Here is a 14,140-nt window from a genome sequence, read left to right as displayed (position 1 = left end):
ACACACACACACTCACACACACAAATACACACACACGCTCATACACATACAAATACAAATACAATGTGGACACGCTGCATCTCTGGATGTACAGATACAGGTACACAAACACACATACACACACATATACAAACACACAGACTACATGTTAAATTCTCTGTAGATTTCCAGCATTAGAAAGCCAAGCTACAGCAAAAGAAATGTTATCACAAAGTACATTTTGGAATTTAAGGCCTGTAAGGAAATTTACAAAATTCCAACTTCCGGGTCGAGATTTGTCTTGATATTGTCAATATAGGGTCCAAATTTCCCCAGCCACTTAGAGCGACGTAGTTTGACATGGTACGCCGACTTTGTGATGGAGAAAACGCGCCGAAAACTTACCGGGATAATTTGGCCGCTCTTGGATCCTTGTGGTCGCGTGGTGTGGTGCTGTGAAACCTGCGTGGGGCGGAGCTTGGGTCGCACATGCTCAGCGCAGCCGGCAGGGGGGCGGGGCTTTGGCCCAGCGTGTCTTCGAGTGTCGGCTGGGGGACGCATGTCCGTTTGTGCGTGCGCACATGCGCAATGCACGTTGCGCACTGGGCCAGGAACCTTGGCAATCGGCCATTTAAAAGGAGAGTGTCCTCAGTGCATCAGCAGCATTGGCAGTGAGCCATATTGGAAGGTAAGGTGTTAATATTGATTTTTGGGTGGCTGAGGGAGTGGAAAGGAGTGTTGCATAGGTGCATGCAAGGTGAGAACTGTGTTTTTTCAACATTACCTGAGTGTGAATCCGAGACACCAATGACACAAGAGCATGCAACAAGAACGAAGAACTTCTTGCATGAGGAAGTGGAGAAACTAGTCACTGTCAATGAGGACAGATGGCAGGAGCTGGATATCAGTAAGAGTGGTCACACAAAAGTTCCACCCAAAGAAATGAGGAGACGCTGGAACCTAGTTGTAGAAGAATTCTCCGCAGGGGTGAAGACCGCAAGAACTGGAAGCCAATGTAAAAAGAAATGGCAGGACGTTGGTCAAGTAGTGAGTGTAAGTATTGTTGAGTTTTAAATGGAATTGCAATTGTTATTGTGATCATCTGTATATGTCCCATCCATCAGAAGCTCACCATGTGGCAAAAATTATATTTTCATCCTTGCAGAAGATATTGGCCGACAACAAAAGGGAGAGAACTAGAACAGGAGGAGGGCCACCAAATCTGCACCGACTATCACCACTGGAACAGGGGGTCGCTGCCTTGCTAAGTCGCACCTGCAGAAAAAGAATCAGCTCTGCACAAGCTGGGCCCACACGCGAGGGTGAGGGTCAATCAGGAAGATGCATTGTCGCCCTTCAAATCAACCTGCTGACTGGCCTGCTATGCATCAGACTACTCATTCCACCCATCCTGCCCTCCTTTCCTGCTAACCATTTGACTGATCTGTTGTATCTTGCAGAACAAGAAGATAATCCTGTACATCCTGAAGATCAACAGAAGATCCAGATGCATCCGCTCCAGACTAAGGCGGGTGGGGGGAGGAGGGTTCCATAGATCTGTGTTCACGGGAGAATGCTGATCATGATATGGATCAGTCCATGGTCCAGGGCATCACTTTGCCAGACACCTCCATGAGCTCTGCCACGATATTCCTTGGTTTCACACATTCCGAGGTTGCGGGTCCCAGTGGCGGTGTTTGAGTGCAGGTTGGAACAACCAGGGCCCCACCATCCCAGCCTGTGCCTCACACTGGAGGGGTGCCACTATGCAGACCCACAGCGAGGGGTAGGAGAAGCCGACCAGTCTCTCCTGAGATGCAGCCTTCATCAGATGTATATCAGGTTATGTCATTGGATGAGGAGAACAAAGCCCTTACCCGATCACTCGTGGCCACCGTCAGTGGGGTGCATGATGAGGTTGCGACACTGTCGGGAGAAATATCAGCACTGAGACGGGAACTGAGGGCGGGCATGTCAGAGGGAGTGCAAATGATGGCAGAGGCCATGAGGGAGCTAGCTGCTGCAATAAAGGTACACAGGCCTGACAATCAAATGCCACTCCCACTGCAATCCCCACACCAGCCTCTGCTGAGACCCAAGCCGGGCCGCCAGCAACCCCCACCATCACCGCCTCGATGAGGAAGTGCACGTTCCCCGATATGTGGGTGAGAGATGGGTGCAGCCTTTCTTTGCTGTTGTTGTTGTTCTTGTTGTGGAAATGCATTGTAAACTTTCCAATAAAAGATTTTTTGCATTAAAACTGAATCATGTTCCATTATCACCACACAACATTTAGGAACAATTGTAAAAAAAAACATCCCTCACCCCAACAGTCATGTGTGCCTGCCGCCCCAAGCCCTGGCCGAAGGGCTAGCCAGTGTGTTCTGCAGTCGGCAAGGTAGGATTGAGCTATTTTCAGTAGCTGATTTATCTTTCATTTATTTTTGATGATGTCGTGAAGATGTTGTGCTGAAGTTGTTTTGATGATTTACTGGTGCTGTGAAAGTGTTTAGTGCTTTAGAATCTTCTAACTCACCTTTCCCTCCCTCCCCCACCTTCCCCCCATCTCTGGCTACCTATGCTGAGTTCTTAAATGTAGGTAAGATTTTTCTGTGCCTACAAAAGTGGCCACATACACTGGCCTAAGTTAGTTTGGAGTTACTTTTAGCTGACCAAATTTGCTTCTATGGCAAAAACAGGCGTCAGTGGCTGGTCACGCCCCCTTTTGGAGAAAAAAAACAAAACTACAAAAACTTAACTAACTGACTTACACTGGAGCAAGTTAAATGGGGAAATTTGTGATTTTTAAGTTACACCAAAAAAAGCTACTTGCTCAAAAAGAAGCGGGGCAACTCCTCGGGAAATTTGAGCCCATAGTGTGCTAGTCACATTGTATTTAAATTATTGGTAATAAAATCATCTAAGCAAGACAGATGGAACTTCATATTTAATGTGCACTGTATTTTTACCAGAAAGCAAATAAAAATTCTGTACATTTTCACTAAACTGTTGACTTAAAGCTCGTGTCTCTCCTGATATACATATATGACCGAAGGATGCCTATATATGTCAAAATAAAACTAATTTCTCATCTTGTCCCTTACGACGACTATTCGCATTATTGGAACAAAGGCCAAGCTCTGGAACATACAATTTACATATTCCCACTGCCGACCCACACTCTTTGAGCCTGGACTCGGTGATTTATAGCAATCATTACTGGGAGGTGTTTCTGACTTTTACTTTGGCAGATTTCTACCAGATCCATTTTGTGTAATGTAAATGTCATATCACTAGGAGTTCTGGCATCTATGTGACAGATGTGCCATTAAAATGATTACAGTGGGAACAAAGTGTTGCTTTTATCCGTTGTCGTCTTTTTAATAACTTACTTAGAAAAGTACAGCATTTCCCCTGGAAAATAATTGGAATGTTCATACATATTCAGCAATTATATTAAGTATTCCGTAGGTTTTGTCAACCAATCAGAGAATCTTAGCAAAAGATGTTAATGAGAAGGGAATGGGAAATAAGGTGAATTAATTTGTAACTTGAAAATAGCCAGAATATTAATATAACATACAATAATCAATGGCCCAGAAATTGCTGTCGGAGGCTTCCCGCGGACTGATGCCTCCGACCTGAAAAAAATCTACAAACTTACCTGGTGGTCTGGGAGGTTCGGCAACTTGCACGCCTGGGCCTCTACACGTAGGCCTGCATAGAGGCCCACGTATCCCAGGGGCACATGCGCGTGCAAGGGTCCCTGATGTCATGTTTGTAACCTTCACATAACTGTAACCTTTATGTAGCAACACTGTACACTGTATACACCTGAGAAATGCACACCTTGACCACAGGGGGTGAACTTGTGGGAGACACTCCTCACCTGGTCGTCCAGGTATATAAAGGGAGGTCCCACGCAGGGTCTTCACTTCTTGGTCCTGTGAATAAAGGTACAGGTTACAGAGTGACTTTGTCTCCAGTAGGTGCCTCGTGTGGATTTGCTGTAGTGTGTCAGGACACAACACCTGGGATCATGTGGGCCGGGCCAACCAATCAAAGTAGGGGTATTCCCTTTCATACTTGTCGTGAGTTCTGTATGCACGGAATCAACACAAGTATGAATGGGAATACTCCCCAAAACACACAAGGACTTAAAATACTTTTTTAAAAAGACATCACGGGGCCGAAATTCACCGTCCCCGAAGGGACGGCAACCGCGGAGTTTGGGCGGTTGAACGAAAAAATCGATCGGCCGCCGTGGTCGGGTACTTTTCCCTCCCTGAGCCATATTCAGCTCGGGGAGGATTTCAGCGGTATTCACTTCTGCCGGAAACGATGCGGTGAAGCCACTGAAAAGGTAACTTTCCAGCGGTGAGCTCTGCAGCGTGCGGGCCGCTGGAAAGCAGCAAGGACAGGGATTTTCTGCTCCAAAAAGGTAAGCCTTTTGCCAGCAGTGCCCCCGCGAGGTATTCGAGTCTGTGCTCGAACGGGACACCGCTGGAGTATTGCCGCGATCGGGGCCCTTTCATAGGGAAATGGTTTTATTAATTTTGGTGTTTTTATTTCAGATTACATCATCCACTGATTTCATCTTTTCATATAATTTTATTAATTGTTAGTGTTTTTATGTCAGATTACATAATTTTTCATATAGTTTTATTAATTGTTTTGGCTCCATTCAACTGGCTGAGTGCTGCTCAGAGGTTTGCACATACTTCTGTACAACTTTCAGGTCTGACTCTTTAGTGGAGTCGTATGGGCTGCAGAAACCTGCTTGGCAGGGTTCACCCTGAGGATGGGAGGAGTGTTGGGAGGGCAACACTTGGTACACCTGCTCAGAAGCAGGGCAGCAAGTAGGAGCAGGCATTGCCGTCAGCACCGTGCAGACGGGCAAGGGAGACAGCAGCCATGATTCGTTCATTCTGCGCCAGACCAGTGTACCCGCGGTCTTGACCGGCCCGAATCAGGATTGCGGTTGGCTGCTTGGGGACAAGGGATATCCCCTGTCCACTTGGCTGCTCACTCCACTGCGGAACCCCAGGACAGTGCCAGAGCATACATACAATGACGCTCATTGTGCCACCAGGTGCATCATCGAGCAGTGCATAGGCATCCTTAAGCAGAGGTTCCGGTGCCTGGACCGCTCTGGTGGCACCTTGCAGTACTCTCCTCAACAGGTCTCCATCATCGTCGTGGTCTGCTGCATGCTGCACAACTGGGCCATCATGAGGGGACAGTCGCTGGTGGTCAAGCCAGCAGTACCAGCTGAGGAGGAGGAGGAGGAGGATCCTTGTCACCGCAGAGCTAGGAGGTGTCGACCCATTGCCACCCTGGAAGGGCCGGGTGCAGACTGGCCAGCACCCTCCTGGGAGGGTGTATCCTCACATATATGGAGGTGCCTGACACCTCCCCTGCAATCTCGCTCCATAAGTTATGTACTAGCGGTGTGCCAGGTCTCCCCACGTCAGGGAACAGTATTCTTCTTCTGTCCTCCACACCGTCCATCAGTGTCTCCAGCTCCACATCAATGAACCGGTTGGCTCTCCTTGCACCTCTTACACCAGCTATCGTTCCAAACTCGTTTCAAACTCGTTCCAACCTCCTTGCCCGCGCCCCCCTTCCCCCCCACCCACTCCCCCCACCGCCATCCGCTCAGGGCCTTGCTGCAAACTCTGGCCTTTAAAAAGGCCAGGTTGCAGCTTGCTCATTAGAAACCCTTATGTGCAAGCTGAATTTTGCAGTGGTGATAACACTCAAATTAAGGCCACACCGTTGAAAAATCCACTTTGGAAGCTGGAACCCATTTGTTCACTTTTGGAGCTGAATATGGGGTGGCCCAGCCACGAAAAAATGTTGGCGCTAATGGCCACAAAAAGGTGGGGGGGAGCACCAGCTTTCCAGCGGTACTGAATTTCAGGCCCCACATATTCAAAATTAATCAAAATGAAATTTAATTAATTATTTAAAACAAAAATTACATTTTTTGAAAAATAAATTGACATATTTTAAAAGGTCTAAAAATAAACTTACCTTATTTAACAGGTTTTGAAATTTTTAAATTATTGAAAAAATGTTATTTTTCTTTAAAAGTCTTACGCTGATAAAAGCCGAGACTTACGCTTGCTTTTATCAATTGTAAGAATTTCAAGGGCATTCATTGGGCAGAAGTTGGGCAAATAGCCCAACTCTCTACCGTGAAGGCCCTTTACTTTCACATGCATGCGATCTGTTAAGAGGATTCTTGACAGATCACAAATTCCAGGTTTAAGCGCATGTGCCTCGCATGTCTAAGTCCGGAACTTGTGGGGCCCCTTCAGGCGGGTAAGCACCCCGTAAGCGCCTATCGGGGCCGCAAATTCAGAGCCATTAGGATTTCCTAATGATTATTGATAATTTAACTGGAATGAAATTGCAATAGTTAATCCTTCAATGTGAGTGTCATCACACATTAATTAAGCGTTAATTCCAGATTAGTCAATGAGTTGCTTTCAACTAAAGTTTGGTCAATAAACTAGTTGATACATGTAAATGGTTAAGGCAGACAGATAATTCACTTCAGAGTAACTGATACCAGCCAACAGTTTAGCTTTCTTGCATAGCACTGCAATGGGAGATGTTATTGAGATTAAAACTGATTAAAATTGCCCTAGAAGTTTGCAGTATATATTAGAATAACAGGTACTTGGAATATTTCAAAGCAGTAATCTAATCTCCGGGCTCAGGTAACATTATAAACTGCTCAAGGCTTGCTCTTGCTGTCTCTGACATCAACTATCCTCCTTCAATTAGGTTACAGTATGGTAATCACTCCCAGGTGAGCACCATTTGCTTTATGTTTGAATAAAGGCAGCTTAAACCACGCACAATTTAAAGTTGAACAGTAGAATTAGCACCCAAACATTAATCATCAGTTCTCCCTTTACCAGAATGCCTTTTGAAATTAGAGTAATTTAAAAGGTTCTTAGAATCTTTATGATTCTATAAGACATTTTTTTCATCAAAATTTATACTGCCATGTGGTTTGTGGCACTCTTTATACAGGGCTGTCCTGATGAACAATAACTTGCATTTATATAACGCCTTTAACATGGTTAAAAAGTTCCAAAGTGCTTTACAGGAGCATTTTTTTATACCAAATCACATAAGGAGGTATTAAGACAGATGACCAAAAGCTTTGTCCAAGTGGTAAGTTTTAAGGAGGAAGGCAATGTAGCGAGGCGGAGAGGTTTAGGGAAGAATTCCGGAGTTTGGGGCTTCTTTGGCTGAAGGCACGGCCGCCAATGGTGGAGTGATTAAAATAGGGATGTGCCAGAGGCCAGAATTGGAGGAGCGCAGATATATCGGAGGGTTGTAGGGCTGGAGGAGGTTACAGAGATAGGGGGAGATGAGGCATTGGAGAGATTTTAAAACAAAGTCATAGGACCATGAGGGTTCAGACTGAATGAATCAACATATGACCATTAGGAACAAAAGTATGCCATTCAGCCCCACGAGCCTGCACCACCATTCAGTTAGATCATTGATGATCTGTACCTCAATTCCATTTACCTGCCTTTGCTCCATAATCCCTTGATACCCTTACCCAACAAAAATCTATTGATCTCAGTCTTGAAACCTCCAATTGTCCTAGTATCCACAGCCTTTAGAGGAAGTGAGTTCCAGATTTCTGCCTCTGTGTGAAAAAATGCTCCCTGATAAAATACACTGTGTAGGCACTGCCACTTTAAAAAGAAAAATACATCTTAACTGTATTATACATTTCTTTTACTACTCTTTTAAATTGGTGATAAAGTCAAGAATGCATTTCCATAAAGAAATAGACTTGAAGACATTCTACACTACAATGTACATCTCCGAATGCCAATCCACCCAACAGGAAACCAAGCACTCTCCAGCGAATGCCTGCTCCCCTAACACTTGCAAAACATAATTTCACCACGGCAATCCCTGATTCAAGCTCGGGAGATCCAGACAGCAGTTAAAGGGCCACAAGCCTGGCCAATCCCCAGTTGAATGCAGTAAAGCCTAGGTGGGAACATTTTGAAAGTAATTTCGAACACGCTATGGAACCCCACAGGCACACTTTGCACTAACTGTCACAATTCCTGTACGCTTCCCCTCCAGTATTGTTTATCTCTTTCTTGTGTGGTAGATCGTGTTTTGACTTTACATGGTGGACTTACTCAATCTGAGATCAATTCTGTGCACATTGCAGAACATTAATGCTAACAATAATTGGCAGTTGACTCTGTATCTCTGACAATCATTCTGCACAATGAACCACGATGATGTTGCTCCAGGTTTCTGAGAAATTGATTTGCAATTAATTACAGGAGCATTTTCATTTTATAATTTTCCAGTTCCTTTTATAAAATATATTAGACTTGCTCAAACATAAATTATTTTGCTGAAAACACATTTTAATTTTCAGGAGAATATGTATAGTGACACTTTTTTTGATGTTGCAAATTTTGCATGTTTCCCAGTTCACCTGAGTAACAGCACAAGATCTGTTCCGATGATTTGAAATTTTGTACAGATTTATTAATAAGAGGCACTCAAGAGTTTTCTCTGCCAACACTGATGAATTTTAATATGTTGATTTTGAATGTTCTGATGTTCTACGCTAGAATGGTAGAGTGAGAATTGTAATTCAATTATTTCCCATTCCGAAATAACATATGCCACAACTTTCATTATTGCCGTGAGTCATTAATGGTCACTTGTGACGTGAAGGGATTGAGCAGGCTTCATTTAGTTCAATCCACCAGTGCAACATAATATTTAACCTTCTAAAGTCAATGAGAGCATTTTGAATCCATGGACAAACTAACAAATCCCCTTGATCTTAACTTATTCCTTTTTACGATATTATATATGCATAGATACTTGAATTTGCACAGGGTGTAATTTTAACATCCTTTCAAGGGCATATGTGATTCGAACCAGGCTATCAAGAAGAAATGCAGGTGCTCAAAGGAGTTCAATAATATTTTGAACAAAGTAACGTATTCTCTTGCAAATTAACAAAGTGCATCCAGTTAATGATGTGCTTTAGTTTCTTGTGATATTGTATTATTCATTTTATTCATGTCTGTACATATATTTGAGGTTCTTATTTCATAGACAAAGTCAAACACTAACATTAAAAAAACAAAGCCCTACAAAAAATAGTGTAATGGGGATAATATTACCCACAAGGTCAGAGTCCTTTGTAATGGATTGAAGAGTGCTGCGGTATATTTATCGAGTGACCCTGAACTGTCACTTTGACACTGATACCAAAATATTAAACTCCACTGTGCCAAATACGTTAGAGAACCCAGGCAATAGTGCTGTCATTTTTACACAGGTAGGGGCTCTAATTATTTTCCAGCATGAGCTACAATAGAATTATCGTGCTAAAGTCCAGATGAGATTAAACCCACATGACTGCTCTAATTAGTTAGGAATTACCAGTGCAGACGCTCTCCGCATTATTGTTTTGGGGCGACTGTATCAGTCGGTATCCATCTGTCCATTGATCAGAGTTAAGCCCAGACAGGGAAGTGTCTCATTAATCCTGTCACACAGTGGGAATGAGGAGGTACCTCAGCCTCACATGATGTGACCCAGCTGCTGGCACTGACAGTATCGCTGTGTCATCCACGAACTTTGGTTTTAAAATGGGAAAAATAAAATGCTGCCAGAAGAAACAAAATACAAACAAGGTGCTTTGACAACCCTGGATATGCAGGCAAGAGATAGGCATTGTCCACATTGTTTTATAAGATCATACAAAATAGGAGCAGGAGAAGGCCATATGCCTCCTCAAGCCTGCTCCACCATTCAATAAGATCATGGCTGATCATCGACCTCAATACCACTTTCCCGCCCAATCTCCATATCCCTTGGTTCCCCTAGAGTCGAAAAATCTATCAATCTCAGCCTTGAATATAGTCAAAGACACAGCATCCGAAGCCTTCTGGGGCAGAGAATTCCAAAGACTCGCAACTGTCTGAGTGAAGAATTTCCTCCTCATCTCGGTCTTAAATGGCCGACCCCTTATCCTGAGACTGTGCCCCCTAGTTCTAGACTCTCCAGCCGGTGGAAACAACCTCTCAGCATCTACCCCGTCAATCCCCTTCAGAATCTTGCATGTTTCAATGAGATCACTTCTCATTCTTCTAAACGCCAGAGAATATAGGCCCATTCTACACAATCTCTCATCACAGGACAGCCCTCTCATCCCAGGAATCAATCTAGTGAACCTCTGTTGCACTGTCTCCAAGGCAAGTATATCCTTCCTTAGATAAGGAGACCAAAACTGTGCACAGTACTCCAGGTCTGGTCTCACCAAGGCCCTGTACAGTTGTAGCAAGACTTCCTTACTCTTATACTCCAACCCCTTTGCAATAAAGGCCAACATGCATTTGCCTTTGTTATTGCTTGCTGTATCTGCATGCTAGCTTTCTGTGTTTCTTGCACAAGGACACCCAAATCTCTCTGAACACCAACATTTAAAAGTTTCTCACAATTTAAAAAAAAGATTCTGATTTTCTATTCTTTCTACCAAAGTGAATAACCTCACATTATACTCCATCTGCCACCTTACTGCCCACTCACTTACTCTATCTCTATCCTTTTGTTCTCCTCACAACTTGCTGTCCCACTTACTGTTCAGTGAAATCTATTCCTAAATCATTAATTGTAGCATGTGTAAAATGGCGATACACCATTCCATGATGTTAAGGTCCACTTGGTTAAGGCAAGTTTATGAGAGAGCCATTCAGAATTACAACATTCCCATTCCAGCATCAGAGGTGCAAACATGTATAAAGAATTGAGGGGGACATCCAGAGAAATTCCTGAAATAAAAAAAGAAAATGCTGGAAATACTCAGCAGGTCAGGCAGCGTCTGCAGAGAGAGAAACACAGTTTGTGGGCTCAATTTTCCCCAGTGATTTGCAGCATTTGTTTGGTGCAGGCCGCTTTTTTTTGGTGGAAGTTACAAAATACAAGTTTCCCCAATCAATTTGCACCAGCATAACTCAGTTACGATTTTTTTTAGGTTAGTTTTTTTTTCAGTCAAAGGGGGCGTGACCTGCCACCCGTGCCAATTCTGGCCAGTTAGGCAAGTTTGGCCAGCTCAGAGTAACTCTAGTTCTTGTTAGACCAGCATATATGGCCTCTATAGAAAAACCTTCTGGTGAGTTAAGGAAATCGGCGCAGGTAAGTAAGTCAGCACAGCAGATGCCCGGACAGCAGCAGCAGGAGACATAAGAGAGAGTAGGAGAGAGGCAGAGGAAGCCTTTCGGGTAGAGTTAGGTGTGGGGACCGGCATTGGGAGGCTATTCGGCCTGGGATAGGTGCAGGGACCGAGAAGGCCATTCGGCCTGGGATAAGAGCAGGGACCGGGAAGGGGGAGGCCATTCGGCCTGGGATAGGAGCGGGGACCGGGAGGGGCGAGGCCATTCAGCCTGCGATAGGAGCGGGGACCCGGAGGGGGGAGGCCATTCAGCCTGGGATAGGAGCGGGGACCCGGAGGGGGAGGCCATTCGGCCTGGGATAGGTGTGGGGACCAGGAGGGGGGAGGCCATTCGGCCTGGGATAGGAGTGGGGACCAGCACTGGCATTGAGAGGGGTGGGTGGAGTGACTTTAATAATTTAATGGAGGTAAGTTGCTGTAATGTACTTGTGCTTGGTATATTGCTGCAATGTTGAATGTACTTGGTATATTGCTATAATATACTTGTGCTTGGTATATTGCTGCAATGTTGAATGTACTTGGTATATTGCTATAATATACTTGTGCTTGGTATATTGCTGCAATGTTTAATGTGCTTGGTATATTGCTGTAATATACTTGTGCATGGTATATTGCTGCAATGTTTAATGTACTTGGTATATTGCTGTAATATACTTGTGCATGGTATGTTGCTGCAATGTTTAATGTACTTGGTATATTGCTGTAATATACTTGTGCTTGGTATATTGCTGCAATGTTTAATGTGCTTGGTAAGTTGCTGCGATGTATTTTAATGTGCTTGTGCAGGCTGCATGTTTCACTTTCCAGCCTCAACCTGCATTGTGTCCCTAGTTACCGTGGCAACTCCATCATTTTGGCACAGATCAAGGCTCCATCCCCAAAACTAAACGACAGGCCAGGTGGTGTCAAAATGAAGGAATCAAACGGGGAAACTTGAAAGACTTTTTTTTTTGGCATACTTGGGCCCCAAAAAACGGGCGTAACTCTTCAAGTACGGCAAAAATCAGCGTTGGGGAAAATTGAGCCCAATGTTTCAGGTCAATAACCCTTTGTCAGAACTGGAAAAATTCCAAGATTAGCGCTCCAGACAAAGGGGACATAATTTATACCAAATATTCTGGGAGGAGGGCGCATTATCATCCATAGTGGTTGCAAAGCCAATGATGGCATCTATTAGCATGGTCTTTTTATAAGTCCACTGGTGTAAAATAATGTTTTAAACCAACAATTTGTGCTGTTTCCCAATGGCGTAAATTTTTTTTAAATGGTCTGTGAGTGAAAATTAGACATTAAATTCAGCTGTGGTTTGTATTGTATCAACACATTAAAACTCACCATCACCTTCCCAAGGGTAATTAGTGATGGGCAATAAATGCTGGCCTTGCCAGCAACGCTCACATTCCATGAATGAATAAAAAGAAATTAGAAGATCAAAGACAAAGGACTGAATGCAGAGCCAGATCTGCCATTTGGCACTTGGCAATGTAGAGGAGCCCTGTTTACATGATTTCCTCACGTCACTAATTGTACTGCCATTATAAATAAAAGCAACAACAATTTGCCTTTATACAGTGCTTTTAACATACTAAAACGTCCCAAGGCTCCTCACATAGAAACATAGAAACATAGAAAATAGGTGCAGGAGTAGGCCATTCGGCCCTTCTAGCCTGCACCGCCATTCAATGAGTTCATGGCTGAACATGCAACTTCAGTACCCCCTTCCTGCTTTCTCGCCATACCCCTTGATCCCCCTAGTAGTAAGGACTTCATCTAACTCCCTCACAGGTGTGTTATAAGTCAAAATTTGGCACCGAGCCACATAAAGAAAGAAAGACGCATTCATATAATGCCTTTCATGACCACTCGACGTCTCAAAGTGCTTTACAGCCAATAAAGTACTTTTAGAGTGTCATCACTGTTGTAATGTAGGAAATGCTTGACCAATTTGTGCACAGCAAGCTCTCATAAACAGCAATGACCCAAAAAAATCTGTTTATGTTGTTTTGATTGAGGGATGAATATTGGCCAGGACACCGGGGATAACTCCCCTGCGCTTCTTACGTCCACCTGAGAGAACCGATGGGGCCTGAGTTTAACGTCTCATCCGGAAGACGGCACCTCTGACAGTGTAGCACTCCCTCAGTACTGCACTGGAGAGTCAGCCTAGATTTTTTATGCTCAAGTCACTGGAGTGGGACTTCAACCCACAACCTTCTGACTTTGAGGCAAGTGTCCTACCAACTGAGCCATAAGGAGATATTAGGACAGGTGACCAAAAGTTTGATCAAAGAGGTAGGTTTTAAGGAGCGTCTTAAAACAGGAGAGAGAGGTGGAGATCTTTAGGGAGGGGATTCCAGTGCTTGGGGCCTAGGCAGTTGAAGGCATGGTTGGAAAATGTCCGCTGGTAAATATATCAAAAAGAATAGTTTTATGATTTCACTGGAAATACTGGGCTCAATTTTCCCCAAAGCATTTTTTTTGACATACTTGAAGAGTTACGCCCGATTTTTTGGGGCCAAAGTATGCCAAAAAAAATTCTAAGTTTCCCCGTTGGATTTCTTCATTTTGGCTTAGCATAACCCGACCTTTAGTTTTGGGGGTGGAGCCTTGATCTGCGCCAAAAAGATCGTGCTGCCATGGTAACCAGGGACACAATGCGAGCTGAGGCTGCAAAGTGAAGCATACAGCCAGCTCCCAACACGTTAAAATAATTGAAAAACACATAGCAAACCTTGCCCGAAGGGCTTACCAGTCCAGTCCCATTCTCAGTCCCCATTCCCCCGGTTTTCTCCCCGTTTTCTCTCTCTCTCTCTCTCTCTCTCTCTCTCTCTCTCTGAACCGAGAACCGAGAATGGGACTGGACAGCCTTCGGGCAGGGTTGGAGGTAAGTTGCTGCTATGTGTTTTT

Source organism: Pristiophorus japonicus, chromosome 10 (genome assembly GCF_044704955.1).
Source record: "Pristiophorus japonicus isolate sPriJap1 chromosome 10, sPriJap1.hap1, whole genome shotgun sequence".
Classification (NCBI taxonomy): Eukaryota; Metazoa; Chordata; class Chondrichthyes; family Pristiophoridae; genus Pristiophorus; species Pristiophorus japonicus.
The sequence above is the reverse complement of the archived record's forward strand: the minus strand, read 5'-3'. Positions refer to the sequence as shown.